This window comes from Canis lupus, chromosome 20 (assembly GCF_048164855.1).
Source record: "Canis lupus baileyi chromosome 20, mCanLup2.hap1, whole genome shotgun sequence".
NCBI classification, from domain to species: Eukaryota; Metazoa; Chordata; class Mammalia; order Carnivora; family Canidae; genus Canis; species Canis lupus.
In genome coordinates, this window is record NC_132857.1 from 14,801,467 (window position 1) to 14,819,986 (window position 18,520).

Sequence of the window (18,520 nt, forward strand, 5' to 3'; positions counted from 1 at the left end):
CCCGGCCTGAGGGCGCGGCCCGCCGAGGGTGGGGAGGGAGGGCGAGCTGGCCGAGTCGGCCGCTCGCGGGCCCCCGCCGCCGGGACTGCGGGAGCAGGGGCGGGGCGCGCACCGGGCCTCTGTGACTCGCGGCGCGCGGGCCGGGGCGGCCTACGCACGTGGCCCGGGCGGCGCGGGGCAGGTGGACCCCGGGTCGCGGCGGCCTCTGCCCGCGACCCAGGCCGGGCCCCTGACCGCGCCGTTCCGTCCTTCTGTCGCCCGGTGAAAAAGTCCCCCCACCCCGAGATTTGGGAGGGTGGGCACCGCGATCACCGGTGATCCCGAGCCACGTCCAGGATGGAAGTTGTGTAATCTGCAGGTAACTGTTTGTGAGACCTTTGCCCGGGCGATCGGCTTAGTGCACTTCCCGCCCTCATTTCCACCCTCGAACCGAGAGGTTTTTTTAAAGTGTTCCTGAGCAACACAGCTGGTTAATATTTCGCCGACTTTGTGTTGCTGTTGTTGTTGTGACCCGCCCCCTTAATTTGTAGAGATAACACTTGTTTACAAATTAACCATGTTTCCTAATTTTTTTTTTCTTTTTCCTGGAATGGATATACGTTTAACAGGTAGAACCTGGGCAGCTCCCGGTGGCCCAGCGGTTTAGCGCCGCCTCTGGCCCAGGGCGTGACCCTGGAGACCCGGGTCGAGGCCTGCGTCGGGCTTCCGGTGTGGAGCCTGCTTCTCCCTCAGCCTGTGCCTCTCAGTCTCTCATGAATAAATAAATAAAATCTTTAAAAAAATTGTTTAAATAAATAAAAGGTACAACTATGTTCTGATGAACTCCACTAAGAGCTTTCTACCTGGCACTGAAATTGAGTGAGTGAACATTGGTTTCATGGGCACGGATTTGTGACTTAGTAAATGTTGATGTCGCTGTGCAAGGTCTCAGAAAAGAGGTTTGACCCCGTGAAAATTTTTTCACCAAAGGGACACCCCCCCACCCCACCCCCGCCACAAAAAAAAAAAAAATCTGTATGCGTTTGTATGCACCTGGCCAGGGGTCCCTTCTGGCTTCCTCTAGAGCTGCCTAACGAGGCAGTAAGCTTGTACAGGACTCTTGTCCCAGGGGTCTCTCTCTTCAAACTCGAGATGGTTTTCATTTACTCAAAAGTTGTACTAGGCATTTTTTTTTTTTTACCGTGTTCCCACTTGGGGATAAGTATTTCCTTTTTTTTTTTTTTTTAAAGATTTTATTTATTCATGAGAGATACAGAGAGAGAGAAGCAGAGACACAGGCAGAGGGAGAAGCAGGCTTCATGCAGGGAGCCCAGCACAGGACTTGATCCCAAGACTCCAGGATCATGCCCTGAGCGGAAAGCAGACGCCAAACCACTGAGCCACCCAGGGATCCCTAGGTCCCTAGGGATATATATTTTTTTTTAATTTCCCTAAGGTTAGCAACCTATTCATACATTACAACAATTATAATAAGGCCTTTCTTGTTTTCCCGTATCACTGGTTTCCAATTTATCTGACCCTAAGCAACCTTCAGAACCCAGGACCAGTTAAAGAAGCCCTGTCCTTACCTTTACTCCCAAGGAGGCATCATCTTTACTAGCTCCGTTATTGGTAAAGCTTTGTTTTGTTAACTATAAACTCGCTGCCCTTCAGGTTAAAATCAGCCTTTTGGAGTCCTGCCAGGTAATGCTTGTTCCATTTACAAAAGCTCAGCAACAAATTCGCGCTGGTTGTGACTCAGAGAACACCTTCTATTTTACCATCTATTTAAATACGGATGAATTAAAGACTGATTCTCTTGAAGGAAAGGTTATGGATGGAATGGTTTTCCAAAGTTAGATTCATATGGGCTACCTAACCATGGTCGGTGGTTTCGTTTGTTGCTGTTTTGTTTTGTTTTGAAGTGAAGAATTGTAAAGATGCTTTATTGAAGAAATACAGGAGTTTCTTGGAAATAGGTTGTGCTTATAGGAAAAGAAGAACTGGAGGGCAAATGTGTACTCAGAAGGTCTCTAAAGAATTCAGTAGTTTGGGATGCCTGGGTGCCTCAGATGGTTAAGCATCTGCCTTCCGCTCAGGTCATAATCCTGGGATTGAGCCCTACATCAGGCTCTCTGCTCAGCGGGGAGTCTACTTCTCCCTCTTAGTCTCTCTTTCTCAAATAAATAAATTAAAAAAAAAATTCAACAGTTAGCATATGGTGATCATCACCATAGTGCAGTGCCACTAATGTCAGTAAGGGAATTGGCAATTTGTTGCCCCCTTTTTTAAAGATTTTATTTATTTTTTAATATTTATTTATTCATGAGAGACACACAGAGAGAGAGAGAGAGGCAGAGACACAGGCAGAGTGAGAATCAGGCTCCCTGATCACGCCCTGAGCCAAGCGCAGACGCTCAACCACTGAGCCACCCACGTGTCCCAAAGATTTTATTTATTTATTCATGAGAGACATAGTGGGAGAGTGGCAGAGACACAGACAGAGGGAGAAGCAGGCCCCCCGTTGGGAGCCAGATTCGGAACTCGATCCCAGAGCCCCAGGATCACAACCTGAACCAAAGGCAGATGCTCAACCACTGAGCCAATCAGATCCCCTGTTGCCCCTCTTTTAAACACATATTAATAACTATTTCCACATAACTGCCTCTTGGAAACAAGGTCACCTTTATCTTCTATTTGCCTTTCCACCCTTTTCCTGCTCTTGTGCCAGGCAGGGCTGACCTGTCCAGATTGCACCAAAGGATCCCCTCACAGTCCTTGATATTTCAATGGGTTCAGGCAGTAGGAAGTAATCTACAAGAGATAGGAGGCCAGAAGGTAATGAGGTCATAGTCTATGTTCCCCAAGCTTGTGAATTTCATATTCACCCAAGATTAACTGCAGATATTCAGTTAACCTCTCCAATTCTTACCTTTGTCCCTTCAGGCCTAATAATAACTGCTAGTCCTTAGGATACTATATTATGGCCTGTTGGTTTCCCTGACTCGGGCTGCACCTCTGTAAGTCACCCTTTCAATAACTCTATTCGGATTATGCAGTTGAAGCTTTTCCTCTGATTTTAAGATTTTATTTTTAAGTAATCTATACACCCAATGTGAGACTCAAACCTACAACCTCAAGATCAAGAGTCGCACACTCCACCAACAGCCAGCCAGGTGCCCCCATCTCATTTTTGATGGGACCTTGACCAACCTAATTTGCCATTGCTGAAACTCCATTATGGTTTTTTGTTTTTTGTTTTTTTTTAATTTATGATAGTCACACAGAGAGAGAGAGGCGGAGACATAGGCAGAGGGAGAAGCAGGCTCCATGCACCGGGAGTCCGACGTGGGATTCGATCCCGGGTCTCCAGGATCGCGCCCTGGGCCAAAGGCAGGCGCTAAACCGCTGCGCCACCCAGGGATCCCTGAAACTCCATTATGTTAAATCATTTGGCCTCTGCTGCTAATTGTCAGATTCTTCCTCTGTTTCTTAGTTCAAAATCAAGAAAGACTGGCTCAATTTATTTTTTGTAGCCAAATCATTTTCCATCTTCCTATGAATTATTTGCTCTTGAGTAGAGTGTCTGTCTAGCCTGGAGGAACAAATTATTTGGTTCAAAACACTACCATCAAGGCAATGAGGGTAGGAGAACCAGTTAGTATGAATGTAAGAGAGGTACATCCTTTAACCAAGTTTTCTTTTTTTTTTGTTTTTTTTTTAAGATTTTATTTATTTATTCATGAGAGACACAGAGAGAGAGGGAGGCAGAGACACAGGCAGAGGGAGAAGCAGGCTCCATGCAGGGAGCGCAACGTGGGACTGGATCCTGGGTCTCCAGGGTCAGGCCCCGGGCCGAAGGCAGCACCAAACCACTGAGCCACCCGGGCTGCCCTAACCAAGTTCTCTTAGTCTTTCCCTATCTTAGTGAATGGCACCACATTCCAGTCTGTGTAACCCAGGAGTCATCATTTCATTTCCCCTTGCCCTCACTCTCCATAATTCATTCCTTTTCAAATGTTTCTCAAGCATCTGCCAGGCAGTGTTCTAGGCACTCACCAAGACCAGTACCTCCTGAGGGTCAAGTCCTGCTTTCCCTGCTACCACCATCCTACTGTCACACCCTCTTAATTGGCCTCTCTGCCTTCACTTAGATTTATTTGATAAAACTGTAGAGGTCACATGAAATACTACCTATAAAATGCTTATCAAAAACCTTGGCCCAGTGATACTACCTATTTTTATTGCTTTTAAAATCACAGACTTAACCAGAATAAATGACCTTAATTTTACTGAGCTACTGAGAAGCCTGGTTAGTTTATTTATTTATTATTTTTTTTAAGATTTTATTTATTCATGAGATCCACAGAGAGAGAGAGAGAGGCAGAGACACAGGCAGAGGGAGAAACAGGCTCCATGCAGGGAGTTCGTTGTGGGAATCTATCTCGGGACTCCAAGATTAAGCCCTGGGCCAAAGGCAGGTGCTAAACCACTGAGTTACCCAGGGGTCTCCTATTTATTTATTTGTTTATTTATTTATTAATGGAAAACTGGTACATATAGGGTTATCTTTTCAAAGAAGAGAAACTGGTTCTCTGAACCCTAGAAATCATGAAACACTTAAATTATCCTTATACAAACTTGATGATCCTATTGTTCAAATGAACCTTTTAAAAGATGAATCTTGTTTTTCCTGTTTAGAGTATGCTTATATATTGTGAGATGATTGAACCTCGTCTTTCTCCCCCTCTGCCTGGTGTCCTAGGAAATTAAAGTCCCATGAGAACATCAAGATCTTTGTTATTATTACCAGTACAATTTAGGTTCAAGTTGGTAAAAACCCAATGTACAAATAGCTGTACTGTATGCTAGAGAAGTTTCAAAGAATGCATTAGATATAAATTATTTCAAAGTCCTGCAGTCCAAGGAGAAAATAAAACTGAACCCAGAGATTTATTTTAACGTCTTATAAAATAGCCACTTTTTAAAAGATTTTTTTTTTTTTTTTTAAGATTTTATTCATTTATTTGAGAGAACAAGCAAGGAGGGAGGTGTTGGGGAAAGGAGCAGAGGGAAAGGAAGAAGCTGCAGGGAGCCAGATATAAGTCAGGGAGCCCAATGGGCAGGGGGCTCATCCCAGGACTTTGAGATCATGACTGGAGCCAAAGGCAGCCATTTAAATGACTGAGCCACCCAGGTACCCCCAAAAGATTGATTTTTTTTTAAAAGATGTACTGAGCCATCATTACCTCCAAGTTACAGAGCCTTGGGCCCTGTTTATCAGAATAATAGCTTTCATTATGAGCTGAATGCTCAGATAAGTACTGCATACTTCCAATTATCTTTAACCTTCAAGGCAGGGTCAATGCTACTGTGTATTTGAAAGGCTTTGCATCTTCTTTTCAGTAAATAAATTATCAATCTTAGATACTGTGAGAATAAAAGAGTCTTTAGAGATTTTTGCTCTATTTTTACTTAACTACAAATAAGTAAAAACACTGTGCTTGCTATGCAAACATAGTTCAAAACAAATCTAGGCTACCTTGCAACCAAATTGCTGTTCCTAAATGAGTTACTCTCTTTACTTTTAGGTAAGTTTTAATAGACCAGTGTAACAGAAATAGAAATAGAAACTCTAAGAACTTTAAGTGTCAGCCAATAATAGCTAAGGTTGATATTCTAAACTGTCTTTCCTGTCACACTATTTAGTATTCTTTCTTTTACAATAACTAATAACAAATAATAGGAAATAATATTTAATCTTTTTATACTCTAAAAATAAACTGTAAGCTCAAGGAAGCATAACTTTTTCTTTTCCAGTTTTCAAAGAAGATGACTTTCAAACAATAACGTTGGTAATCTGTCTGAATTATTCCTATCCAGTTATATTTAATGTTAGTATAGCCTTATAAATACCAGTGGGTGCCTGGGTGGCTCAGTGGTTGAGCCTGAGCCTTTGGCTCAGGTCATGATCCTGAGGTCCTGGGATCAAGTCTTGCATCGGGCTCCCTGCAGGGAGCCTGCTTATCCCTCTGCCTGTGTCTCTGCCTCTCTCTCTCTGCATCTCTCATGAATAAAAGAATAAAATATTTTAATAAATAAATAAATAAATACCAGAGGTGAAGGATAGTTGGAAAAAAGATAGGCAGGGCAAGGGGGCCCCACCCTAAGAGGAAACCACCCTTAAAAAGATTTTACATCCATCCTGGAAGGATCCCTCCACCCTTTTCTATACAAAAATCTGATTGGATGACAGGTGGAGGGAGGGTTAATCAAATCAAACAAGCCCATTAAAACCCCTAGACTTAGAAACTCTGATGGCAACTCTCTAGGGTGCCCTCCCTCTTTGGGAGCTTTGTACGCTATCATTCAATAAGCTTTACTATCGCTCAGTAAATCTTACTTTGCTGTCCACCACTCTTCCTCTGGTCTACCTCTGACACCAATGGAGAAGAAATCCTGTAACACTAGCACAACAAAGAGATTTTTTTTTTTTTAAGATTTTATTTATTTATTCATGAGAGAGAGAGAGAGAGAGAGAGAGGCAGAGACACAGAGGGAAAAACAGGCTCTATGCAGGGAGCCCGACATGAGACTCAATCCCAGGTCTCCAGGATCAGGCTCTAGGCCGAAGGCGGCACTAAACCACTGAGCCACCGGGCTGCCCCAAAGAGGAAATCTTTAAGTTCAGGTTCAGATGAACTTAACTGGTTGACATCAGAAAAAAAAAATAACCTTTGTAGAGAAATTAAGAAAAAGTTCTTAACAGCTTTTTAATACTTATCATGGTTTATTTTAATCAATCGAATAAATATTCACCGAAAGCTTACTGTAATTCAGTAACTAGGCTAGACCCTGGGGATACACTGGTCAATTCAGGAACTTAAACAGACAGAAGACATTATGCAGTGGCTTTCATACCTCATAAGTTGATAAGTACAATTGAACCAGAAGTTTCACAAACCCCTACCTACCCTTACTAAATGAATACATTCTTATGTGATCTATTCTGTTCCACTTCACTTATTTTAAAAAGCACTAAATTAATTAACTTCACAGCGCAGGTACAGATTATAAACTACAGTTTAGAAAATGACAGTAGGGATCCCTGGGTGGCGCAGCCGTTTGGCGCCTGCCTTTGGCCCAGGGCGCGATCCTGGAGACCCGGGATCGAATCCCACATCGGGTTCCCGATGTATGGAGCCTGCTTCTCCCTCTGCCTATGTCTCTGCGCCTCTCTCTCTGTGACTATCATAAATAAATAAAAATTAAAAAAAAAAAAAAAGAAAATGACAGTAGCACAATGATTAAACTGAAACTAGATTATCCGGGTTCTGTTGACAGCTCTGCTGCTTCCTAACACTAAAACAGGTCAAATTCCTTAACTTCTCTGTGATTTAGTTTCCCCATTGGTGAAACACGAATAATGGTTGTACCTACTTTGTATGGTTGTTGTGAGAATTAAAAGTGTTAGTTTATTTAAAACTCATTGAGTGGTGCCTAGCAAATAGTAAGGCCCATTAACTACAAGCAATCATTGTTATTATTTTTTTTTTATTTTATTAGAGACTAACAAAAAGCAAACTCAGTAACTACAGGTTGTTGATGACTGTTATGAAGAAAACAGATTAAGGAGGTAAAATTTAAAGTGAGAATTAGGGCAGCCCCAGTGACCCAGCGGTTTAGCGCCACCTTCGGCCTGGGGTGTGATCCTGGAGACGCGAAATCGAGTCCCGTGTCCGGCTCCCTGCGTGGAGCCTGCTTCTCCCTCTGCCTGTGTCTCTGCCTCTCTCTGTGTGTCTCTCATGAATAAATAAATAAAATCTTTAAAAAAATAAATAAAGTGAGAATTAAAGGATGAGGGACTCCTGAATGGGTCAGTGGTTGAGCGTCAACGCCTTTGGTTCAGGCCGTGATCCCAGGGTCCTGGGATCAAGTCCTGCACTAGGCTCCCTGCATGGAGTCTGCTTCTCCCTATGCCTCTCTCTGTGTGTCTCTCATGAATAAATAAATAAAATATTTTTTAAAAAGAGAGAGAATTAAAGGATGAGAAGGAACAAGTTATGGGGCAAGTATTCTATCAAGATGAATATCATATAGTTTGTGAATATAGGTGAAGTTCAGTAGGGTGAGGTCCAGAGCCAACAGCCAAGAAAGAATGGAGACATCTTTAGTGTACAATGGTGATTTTATTAAAGCACTGGGACGACACCCATGGGTGGCAGAAAGAGCTGCTACTGTGAGGGGGTGACTGATTATATACTTGGGAGTTGGGGATAAGGAAAAAGGGAGGTTTTCAAAATAATTTTCGTATTGCTAAAGGGGACCTACATGATACTGGAGGCCTTGCCATTGTCAAACTAAGATGGTTTTTCCCTCTAGTTAAGCATTAACATTAAGACAGTTGGGAACTTCCTTCTGGAAGTTAGATTATTGATAAGAATGCTTTTTTCTTGTAAATCACTAGAACATTTTGTAAACAGAGAGACTTAAATCTTGCTGGATTGTAATCTCTGTAAATTAACCACTTGTTTTTTTTCCTTCCCTTAGCTTTAGGGCAGTCAGGAGTGCCTGAGGACTGTCACACTTATCCCACCTGGGAGTGGGGGCGGGTATTATGGGGTGTCATCCTGTGCTTTTGTCCTCCCCTTGCTTTCTGCTCCTTCATTAAATGGAGCATCATGTTAAGGATTCAAAGATGAAGCCGGGGGTGGGGGGGTTACCAAGGCCCAGAAAGAGGTGGTTTATAGTAGCACATAAACAAAGCATGGCTGAAAATGAGGCTGAGAGATAGCCTAAAACAGACCTGCAGGGGCTTCTAGATTATGGCAGAATTAGTTTTTGTTGTTGTTATTGTTTTAAAGGTTTTATTTATTTATTCATGAGAGACACAGAGAGAGAGAGGCAGAGAGAGATGCAGGGAGTCCCATGTGGGACTCGATCCTGGGATCACACCCTGAGCCAAAGGCAGATGCTCAACCTCTGAGCCACCCAGGCATCCTTTATGGCAGAATTTGAATTTTATTTTCAGAGCAATAGTAAGCCACTGAAAAGTTTGAATAATTAATTCTCCTGTTGCTGCAATACGGAGAATAAAGGGGGATAGTCAATGGCAAAATACAAAATGTGAAAAACCAAGAAGCTGTTATGGTCGTCTAGGATTGAGATGGTGGTGGTCTGCCCTCAAGTAGTGGCCCTACAATATGACAATACAGTGATTTAAGATTCATCTTGAGGGGATCAGTCCCGGGATCGAGTCACACGTCGGGCTCCCGTCATGGAGCCTGCTTCTCCCTCTGCCTCTCTCTGTCTCTGTCTATTGTGAATGAATAAATAATTCTTTAAAAAAAAAAAAAAGATTCATCTTGGAGGGCAGCCTGGATGGCTCACAATTTAGCGCCACCTGCAGTCCAGGGCGTGATCTTGGAGACCCGGGATTGGCTCCCACATCCGGCTCCCTGCAGCCTGCTTCTCCCTCTGCCTGTATCTCTGCCCCCCCACCCTCTCTGTCTCTATGAATAAATAAACAAAATCTTTTTTAAAAATCCATCTTGGAAATTAACAGAACTTGCTGATCTGATAGATGTGGAAAATAAAGAAAGAAATCAAGTTCTAAGTTTCTACCTAGAATAACTAAAGTAGAGGCTGAGATAGGCGAGTGGATATAGGATCTTTGCCCCATTTTCTTAGCATGGAATGAAGTAGGAGAAAAATTGGAGAATTAACAGCAAGTGGTACACCCTACATGTAAAATCTGAGAGACTAAAAATATGAAGAATGAATTTAGGAAAGTCATGTTCCACCTCATTAAAAATCAGGGAAATGCAAATTAAAATCACAGTGAAAAAACACTGTACCTCACCAGAATGGCTTAAAAAAAAGTGACGCTATCAAAATTGTTGATGAGCATAGGAGTTAATGGGAACTCTTACACATCTGTAATATAAACCAGTACAGCCATTTTGGAAAACTGTTTGATAGTATTTCCTATAGTTGAACATGAAGACATTTCTACCCAGCCATTTTACTCTTGTTATATGTATATACCCAACAAGAATGTGTGCACACATGCACCAAAAAACACAAGCAAGGTGTTCATAGCAGCATTCTTTATAATAACTCTTAACTGGAAATAATCTAAATGACCATCAACAGTAGAATATAGTGGCGTAGTTATTCAATATGATACCATATGATTTTAAAAAATGAAGAAACTACAGATACAAGTAACAATTTGATGACTAGCATAGACCTAATGTTAAATTGTTTGGCTAAAAAAATGGTGGACATAAACCAATTCACTGTGATTTATATGAAACTAAGTTTGCGTAAAGTTCAAAAAGATAAAAATTATAGTGTTAAAAGTAAGGATAGTAATTACCCTTGGGAAGAAGGAGGGAGTTGAGAAAAAAAAAATGTGGGGGCAATTGAGTGGCTCAGTCGGTCCAATTCTTGATTTCAGCTCTGGTCATGATCTCAGGACTGTGAGATCAAGCCCCATGCCCAGCTCTGCACTGAGTGTACAATCTGCTTAAGATTCTGTGTGTCTCTTTGTTCCTCTGCCCCTCCCCCGCTTGTGCATGCATGTGCACACCCACATGCTCTCTCCCTCTCTCAAAGAAAAAGAAAGGTATGGGTAATCTGGGTGGCTCAGTGGTTGAGCAGCTGCCTTTGGCTCAGGTGGTGATCCCAGGGTCCTGGGACCAAATCCACATCAGGCTTCCTGAAGGATGCCTGCTTCTCCCTCTGCCTATGTCTTTGCCTTTCTCTCTGTGCCTCTCGTGAATAAATAAATAAAATCTTTAAAAAAAAGTATGAGGAATATGATTATTCATGGTAATGACTCAAGAAATTGCCTGTGAATGCTCAGAGGATCATAATAGATTGTTTATTTTTGAATAATTTCCCTGTGTATGTGCTCAGTTCTCTCATCTATAAAATAGGGATAATAATGGTACCTACCTCATAAAGTTGTGAAAATTAGATTCGTTAATATACATAAAATGCTTGATATACTACCTAGCCCATGATATTAAAAATGTTGAAATGTTATGTATTGTTACCACAGGTATGTAGTGATAGAGAGGGGACAATGTCTTTAAAAATTTGTACATTAATTGGCCAGTGTGCTATAAAATATACAATTGACCCTTGAACAACATGGGCTTGAACTACGCAGATCCACTTATACATGGGTTTTTTTTTTCAATAAATATAGTACTGTTAATGTACTCTCTTTTCCTTATAGCTTTCAAAGTAACATTTTCTTTTCTCTACTTTATTATAAGAATACAGTATACAAGACAGCATAAAAATATGTGTTAATCAACTATGTTATTCATAAAGCTTCTGGTCAAAAGTAGGTTACTAGTAAAGTTTTGGGGGAGTCAAAGGTTATACATGGATTTTTGACTGTGCAGGGGTCAGTGTCCCTAACCTCCACATTGTTCAAGGCTCAACTGAATTAAATGTTGCTAGTGTTTTCTTGAAATGAGAGGGCCGTGGCTCCTGAACTTGAACATTTCTCAAAGTGGCGATGGATGTATCTGTCCTTGATAGATAAAGGACACAAATATAAAGACACCTACTAATTCCCTTGCTCTCCATTGCTCTTGATTCTGTGATGGCCAAACCTGGCTTCCCATCAAAACTTGCCTATAGATAAAGGATATGTAGATTAGTGAAGACAATAGTCTAATTCAGTGAATAGTAACATTATTCATTGAAAAACAGTAACTTGTGTTTGATATTTAATGCATCAATTTCTATAGTTCATCATTGAAGAGAAGATCTATTTTATTTTCTACTTTAGTTTTCAAACATAAACGGAAGTAGAGAATATTGTAATGAACTCTCATTTACCTATCATCCAACTTTAACAACTAACCACATTTTGCCATTGTTGTTTCATTTATGTACACTCCTGTATTAGTTTTCTATTACTGCCATAACAACTTCCTACAAACTTAGTGACTTTAAACAACACAAATTTATTATTTTACAAATCTGTAGAAGTCCAACATAGGTCTCATGGGGCCAAAATCAAGGTATTGGTAGGGCTGCATTCCTTTATGTAGCCTCTAGGCAGGGAATCCATTTTTTTGATCTAGCTTCTAGAGGCTACTCACATACCTAGGCCTGAGTCTTTTCCTGCATCTTCAAGGCCAGCAATGGTGAGTTAAATCCTCACATCACATCTCTCTGACCTCCTCTATAGTCAAAGCACTCTTGCCTCTCTCTTATGCTTCCTCCCTCTTCCACTGTGAAGGACTCATACTGTTAGATTGGAGCCATCTGTATCCTGTAATCCAGGATAATCTCCCTATCTCCAGATCCTTAACATAATCACAGCCTCAAAAATCCCTTTTGCCTTTAGGGTAACACATTCACCAGTTCAAAAGCTTAGAATATCTCTACAGAACTTTTACTTTCTGCCTACTACAACTTCCAAATACACACACACACACACACACACACACGTTACTGTTTCTTCCTGAACTATTTTATTTTTTTAATTCATTCATAGAGACACACACACACACACAGAGGCAGAGACACAGGCAGCGGGAGAAGCAGGCTCCATGCAGGGAGCCCGACGTGGGACTCGATCCCAGGTCTCCAGGATCAGGCCCCAGGCTGCAGGCAGCACTAAACCACTGAGCCACCGGGGCTGCCCTTCCTGGACTATTTTAAAGTAAATCCTAGACATCATAAAATTTTCCTATAAATGTACAAATGACCTACTTATTAATAAATCCATTGGATTTTCAGCCTTCATTTTTATTTTCCTCCAGCTTTATTTATCAAAGTTAAGTACTCAATGGTAGCTAATAATTAATAATACACACACATAAATACTACACACTATTCTAAGTGCTTTGCATATGTCAACTCATTTAATTCTCAAAGCAGCTACATAAAATAGAGATGATTATTTCCTCCATTTTCAGATGATAAGACTGAGAGTGAATAAAATGGCTTGTCCAAGATCATTACATACAGTTAGGAAGTGCCAGAACAAAAATTTAATCTCAAACATAGTTCTCCGTAGTTCATATTCTTAACCATTATATTATACTGCCTTTCCTTTTCCTTAAACTTGTTCAGCAATACTAAAAAGTAGCTTGTTGTAATTTATTTTTTAATCCAGTTAATCAGTATATATGGCATATCCAAATGGTACAATACTGTTTATAGTGTTTAATAGAAAAGAAGTCCTACCTCACTGAGTCCTAATCTGTAAAGTCAGCATATTTCAACTTTGACCTGCCACTATAAAACATGAGGATTTAACACACTAACATGATCCTATCCTCCATTCCCCTATTTTTGATGTTTGTAGGGTTTTCTGTTGTTTACTTTAAATAACACTTAAATGTTTACTTGAATATTCTATCAATTTTAGAATCTCTTACATCCTCACTCTGTAAAATGAGAATATATGACCCAACCCTTGTTCTATCTTCCAATTTTTGTTTCCTTTGTATTAACATCTTAACCTTTTTGATTGTGAAATATAGCATGCACAGAAAAGTGCCCCTCAAAAGCAAAAACACACAAATGTACAAATTAATGGGTAAAGTGGACAACGATGTGATGGCTACCCCAGTTAAGAATTTGAACTCCCAGGGATACCCTGGTGACTCAGTCCGTTGGACATCTGACTCTTGATTTCAGCTCAGGTCATGATCTTTGGAACATGGGAGCAAGCCTCACATGGGGCTCCATGCTCCATGGATAGTCTGCTTGAGATTCTCTCTGCCTCTGCTCCTCTCCCTACTTGTATACACAAGCACAGGATTTCTCTCTCTCTCTCTCTCTCTCTCAAATAAACCAATCTTTTTTTTTTTTTAAGATTTTTTAATTTATTTATTCAGGAGACAGACAGAAAGAGAGAGGCAGAGACATAGGCAGAGGGAGAAGCAGGCTCCATGCAGGGAGCCCAGTGAGGGACTCGATCCCGGAACTCCAGGATCACGCCCTGGGCCAAAGGCAGGTGTTCAACTGCTGAGCCACCCAGGCATCCCTCAAATAAATCAATTTTTTTAAAAAAAAAGGAAAGAAAAGAAAAAAAAAAAAGAATTAGAAGCCCTCTGACATTCAATTGCTGAGCTACCCAGGCATCCCCAGTTTCTGGTTTTCCTTGAGTTCTTGATTTTCCTCTTTTCTCTGCCTCTGTGGTATTACATTCTCATTGTTTAACTTCTTCTTTTCTAGCCACTTCTCAGTCTTCCTCTTTAATTCTTCTTTGCTTAAACATTATTTGATGTCTTAGGCTAACAGATTTCCAAACTGTGCTCCCTAAACTCTTAGAATGTTGGACACTCTTTTAGGGAATCTTTAAGGTTGAGGTCAAAACTATTCTAATAATAATATTAAGATATTTGCCTTTTCCCTGTTGATATCCGTACGGATGGCACAAAAGCAATAAAAAAATAAATCTGCTGGTGACTAAGCACGAATCAAGCCAGTGGCACAAACTATACTAGCAGTCATTGTATTCATCTGCCACACATTCGTAGTAAAAAAAACACAAATAAAAAAATAAAAAAATAACCCCAAAACTGCAAGCTCCACCTAAGAATGACCTTGGTGAAGCAGTACAAATTATTAATGTGATTAAAGCTTAACCATGTAAATGAGTCTTTTGATATTCTGTGTGATGAAATAGGAAGCACACATAACTCATTTCTACTGTATATTACAGTGTGATGGTTATCTTGAGGAAAAGCACTGAGATTAAGTGAACTAGCTCCTTTTTTTTTTTTTTCAAGGAATCCATTTGCCCTTGAAAGAATACCTGAAAACAGACTAGGTTTATTCATGCTTAGATAATTTGGCAGACATTTTCCCAGAAATGAATGAAGTGAACCTGTCATGTCAATGAAAACAACTGATGATATTTGTTGCTAGTGATAAAATTCAAGTTATCAAGAGAAAATTAGAATTGGAAAATGTGTAACTACAGCTCAGCAGCTTCCCAATGCTTAAGACTTCTTTTTGATGAAATCAGTTGTCATTTTAATAATATACTCTTTTGATGTTGTGTAATGAAGTGTGTCCATATTTATATATGTCAATATATATAAATTATATATATTTATATATAAGTCAATATAAGTACTGCGTAACTAAGCCAGTAGTTTTTTAAATGACTAAAAACATTACCAGATCATACATTGGTAAGGCAAAGGGTAAGAAAGACTATTGGCTTTCCTTTTCTGACTTAAATGTTTTTACTAGGAACACCTGGGTGGCTCAGCGGTTGAGCGTCAGCCTTTGGCTCAGGGCGTGATCCCGTGTCCTCGGATCGAGTCCCATATCGGGCTATTTGCGTGGAGCTTGCTTCTCCCTCTGCCTTTCTCTCTGTCTTTCATGAATAAATAAATAAAATCTTTTAAAGAATGTTTTTACTATTACTACATAGTCCTTAAATATGAACAACCATATTTATTACTATTTAAGTGTTTGATTCCAATCATAAGCACTAGTGAAAATGTATTACTTAGAAAATAATTCAGGGTTATATGAATATTCTAGATCAGGACTCGGCAAACTATGGCCCATGGGCCAAATCTTGACCAGCACCTATTTTTACAGGTGCAAGCTAAGAATGGTTTTTACATGTTTTAACTGTTAAAAGGAAGAACTTTTTTGTGACACATAAAAGCTATATAAAGTTTGAATTTCAGTTCCATAAATAACTTTTATTGGAATACAGCATGCTCATTCACTTACATATTGTCTGTGGCTGCCTTTCACACCACAAAGACAGAGTTGAGTCGTTGTGAGAGGAACCATATGTAGTCCTGTCATCACTTTGTACTATTGCTAAAAGGCAAATATCAAGAGAGGAATCTAATAGGATTCCATAAATGTGGGACGCCTGGAAGGTTCAGCCATTGAGTGTCTGCCTTCAGCTCAGGGTGTGATCCTGGATCCAGGGATCGAGTCCCATGTCAGGTTCCCTGTGAGGAGACTGCTTCTCCCTCTGTCTATGTCTCTGCCTCTCTCTCTGGGTCTATCATGAATAAATAAATAAAATCTTTAAAAAAATACCATAAATGCTTTCCAAATGATGATGAATATATATATATATATAAACATATAATATGTTTAATTAAAAGCATTTGCTTACAAATGTATGTCTATCAGTTTTTGGCAACACCCATCTGTATGAAAAGACATTTTCAAAGTTGAAATATACAAAATCAGCATTAACAGGTGAATATTTGGAACAGATTTTTTTTAAAGATTTTATTTATTTATTCATGAGAGATACAGAGAGAGAGAGAGAGAGAAAAAAAAGGCAGAGACACAGGCAGAGGGAGAAGCAGGCTCCACGCAGGGAGCCCGACATGGGACTCGATCCCAGGTCCCCAGGATCACACCCTGGGCTGAAGGTGGCGCTAAACCGCTGAGCCACCCGGGCTGCCCTGGAACAGATTTTGATGACAGGTCAATAGAGTGTTTTCTGACACTAACCACCAACTCTTTAGTTCTCCAGTTGTCATACAACCAACTGGGTGTCCAACAATTCAGTTCAGTTCTGACACTACCCAGAGTTAGTGTCCAACATCACAGGTTAAAGGACTCATTCCCACAAGTCTACCCTTACTTCAGACAGCAGCCACAAGTAGGGTACCCAGGCCACCCACACTTTTGCCCATCCAACTACAAATCAATTCCCATACTCCTTCCTTAGATTTGATAATTTGCTAGAATGGTTCGCAGAACTCAGGGAAACACTTTATTTATGCTTACTAGTTTGTTATAAAGGATACAACTACAACTCAGGAACAGCCAGATGAAAAAAAATGCACAAGAGAAAGTATGGGGAAAAGGTATTCAGAGTTTCCATGCCCCCTCTGGGCATGTTACCTTCCCAGCACCTCAGTCTACTCATAGAAGCTCTCTGAATCCCACCATTTAGGAGTTTTTCTGGAAGTTTCATCACTTAGGCATGGATGATTAAACCATTGGTCATTGGGGATTAACTCAAATTCCATCCCCTCTCCCCTATTGTACTGACTATATAATAAAAGCCAAAAAAAAAAAAAAAATCAGTGTACACATTGCCAAGGTAACCTCCAAGACCACTGTGTTTATCAGCAAAAACAGGGGAATCCTTGATGATCCTTCAGACCTCAACTTGCCCACCAATTTCAGAGGAAGAATGGGAGACATGGAGTGACAGAAGTTCTTCTTGGGGTATTTGGGCCTAGAGGTTAAAGAGGACTTAAACAAGTAGCAAAAGGCCAGGCTTGAACGGCAACTGCACAAAAGCTTGCCCCCTCTTCTTGAAAGATTTCTCAGGGCAAAAAGCAAGGATATGACCAGAGCATCAGTCTGGCCCTAAGTCATCCGTAAAAGGAAAACTGTGCATTCAGGCTGGGGCCACCCTGCTATGTGGAGCCTTGTTTATCCCTGCAGGCTTTGCCACTGAATTGATGCTCTTTCAGGAAGTGAAAAAATGAGCTTTCTAGCCATAAAACTAGAGGCATCTTTATAGGCACCTTCAACCAACAACACTTCTGCAGCCAGAACTTCAGACTTGAGAGGAAATGTCTCAATTGCTGCCTGTCCCTGAGAGGAATTTCTTTCCTACGGATGGATCTTCCTTTGGCTAGATTAGTGACAAAACTGAGTTGCATGGGAATATAAATTACAGGGGCCAAGAGTGTAAGTGCCTTGCTTACCAAGAGGAGTGGGGGACGAACAGTCCAGCTCTCTTCCAGCTGATATTAAAGCTCTCTTTAAGCTAGATATTAAAATTATATACAAACTAAAATAATGCACTATTCACAAAATTTTTTTCTATTGAAAACAAAGTTATTTTTCATTAAAAAGTGTTATTTATGTTAATATTTGTGAATGAGCAAGGTAGAATGAGATCATACTGGACTAGAGTGGGCTCAAATCCAATAATTGGTATCCTTATAAAAAGAAGGAAATTTGGAGACAGATACAGAAATGAGAATGCCACAAGAAGGAAGCAGAGATGGGAAGCAGAGATGCTTTCACAAGCCAAGGAATGCCAGGGATTGCCTCCCATTACGAGAAGCTAGGAGAGGGGCGTGGAATAAGTCCTTCCCTTGAGACTTCAGAAGGAACATGGCCTTGTAGACACCTTAATTTTGGACTTCTTACCTCCAGAACTGTGAGAGAATTTCTGTTGTTTAAAGCCACCAAATTGGGGCGCCTCAGTGGCCTTGGGGCGCCTCAGTGGCCCAGTCGGTTAAGCGTCTGCCTTTGGCTCAGGTCATGATCCTGGAATCCTGAGATCTAGCCTCATGTAGGGCTCCCTGCTCAGCGGGAAGTCTGCTTCTGCCCCACTCCCCACCCCCGCTCCTTCTCTTTCATTCACTCACACTCTCAAATAAAATCTTAAGAAAAAAACCCCCACCTACCTAATAAAAATGTTTATATAAGTGTGCATATTCCATTACTTAAAAAAAAAAAAATAAAGCCACCAGTTTGTGATACTTTTTTTTTACAGAAGCTTAGGAATCTAATACAACATGTAATAGGTTTATCATTG

The 18,520-nt window shown here is 40.7% G+C and overlaps 1 protein-coding gene across 10 annotated transcripts in view; it reads left to right on the forward strand.

Annotated features, from left to right (window-relative positions):
* Positions 1–18,520, forward strand: part of MFSD8 (major facilitator superfamily domain containing 8) — a 126,381-nt gene that overhangs the window by 327 nt on the left and 107,534 nt on the right. For 7 of the 10 annotated variants that reach the window (XM_072788450.1, XM_072788449.1, XM_072788451.1 and 4 more), the window contains exon 1: positions 7–358. The exons of 1 other annotated variant lie outside the window; for it this stretch is intronic. The gene's annotated coding sequence lies outside the window, so the exon portion shown is untranslated. Of the gene's footprint in view, positions 1–5; positions 359–18,520 lie in introns of those variants that run through there. 2 more of the 10 variants (XM_072788460.1, XM_072788456.1) reach the window with 2 other exon arrangements.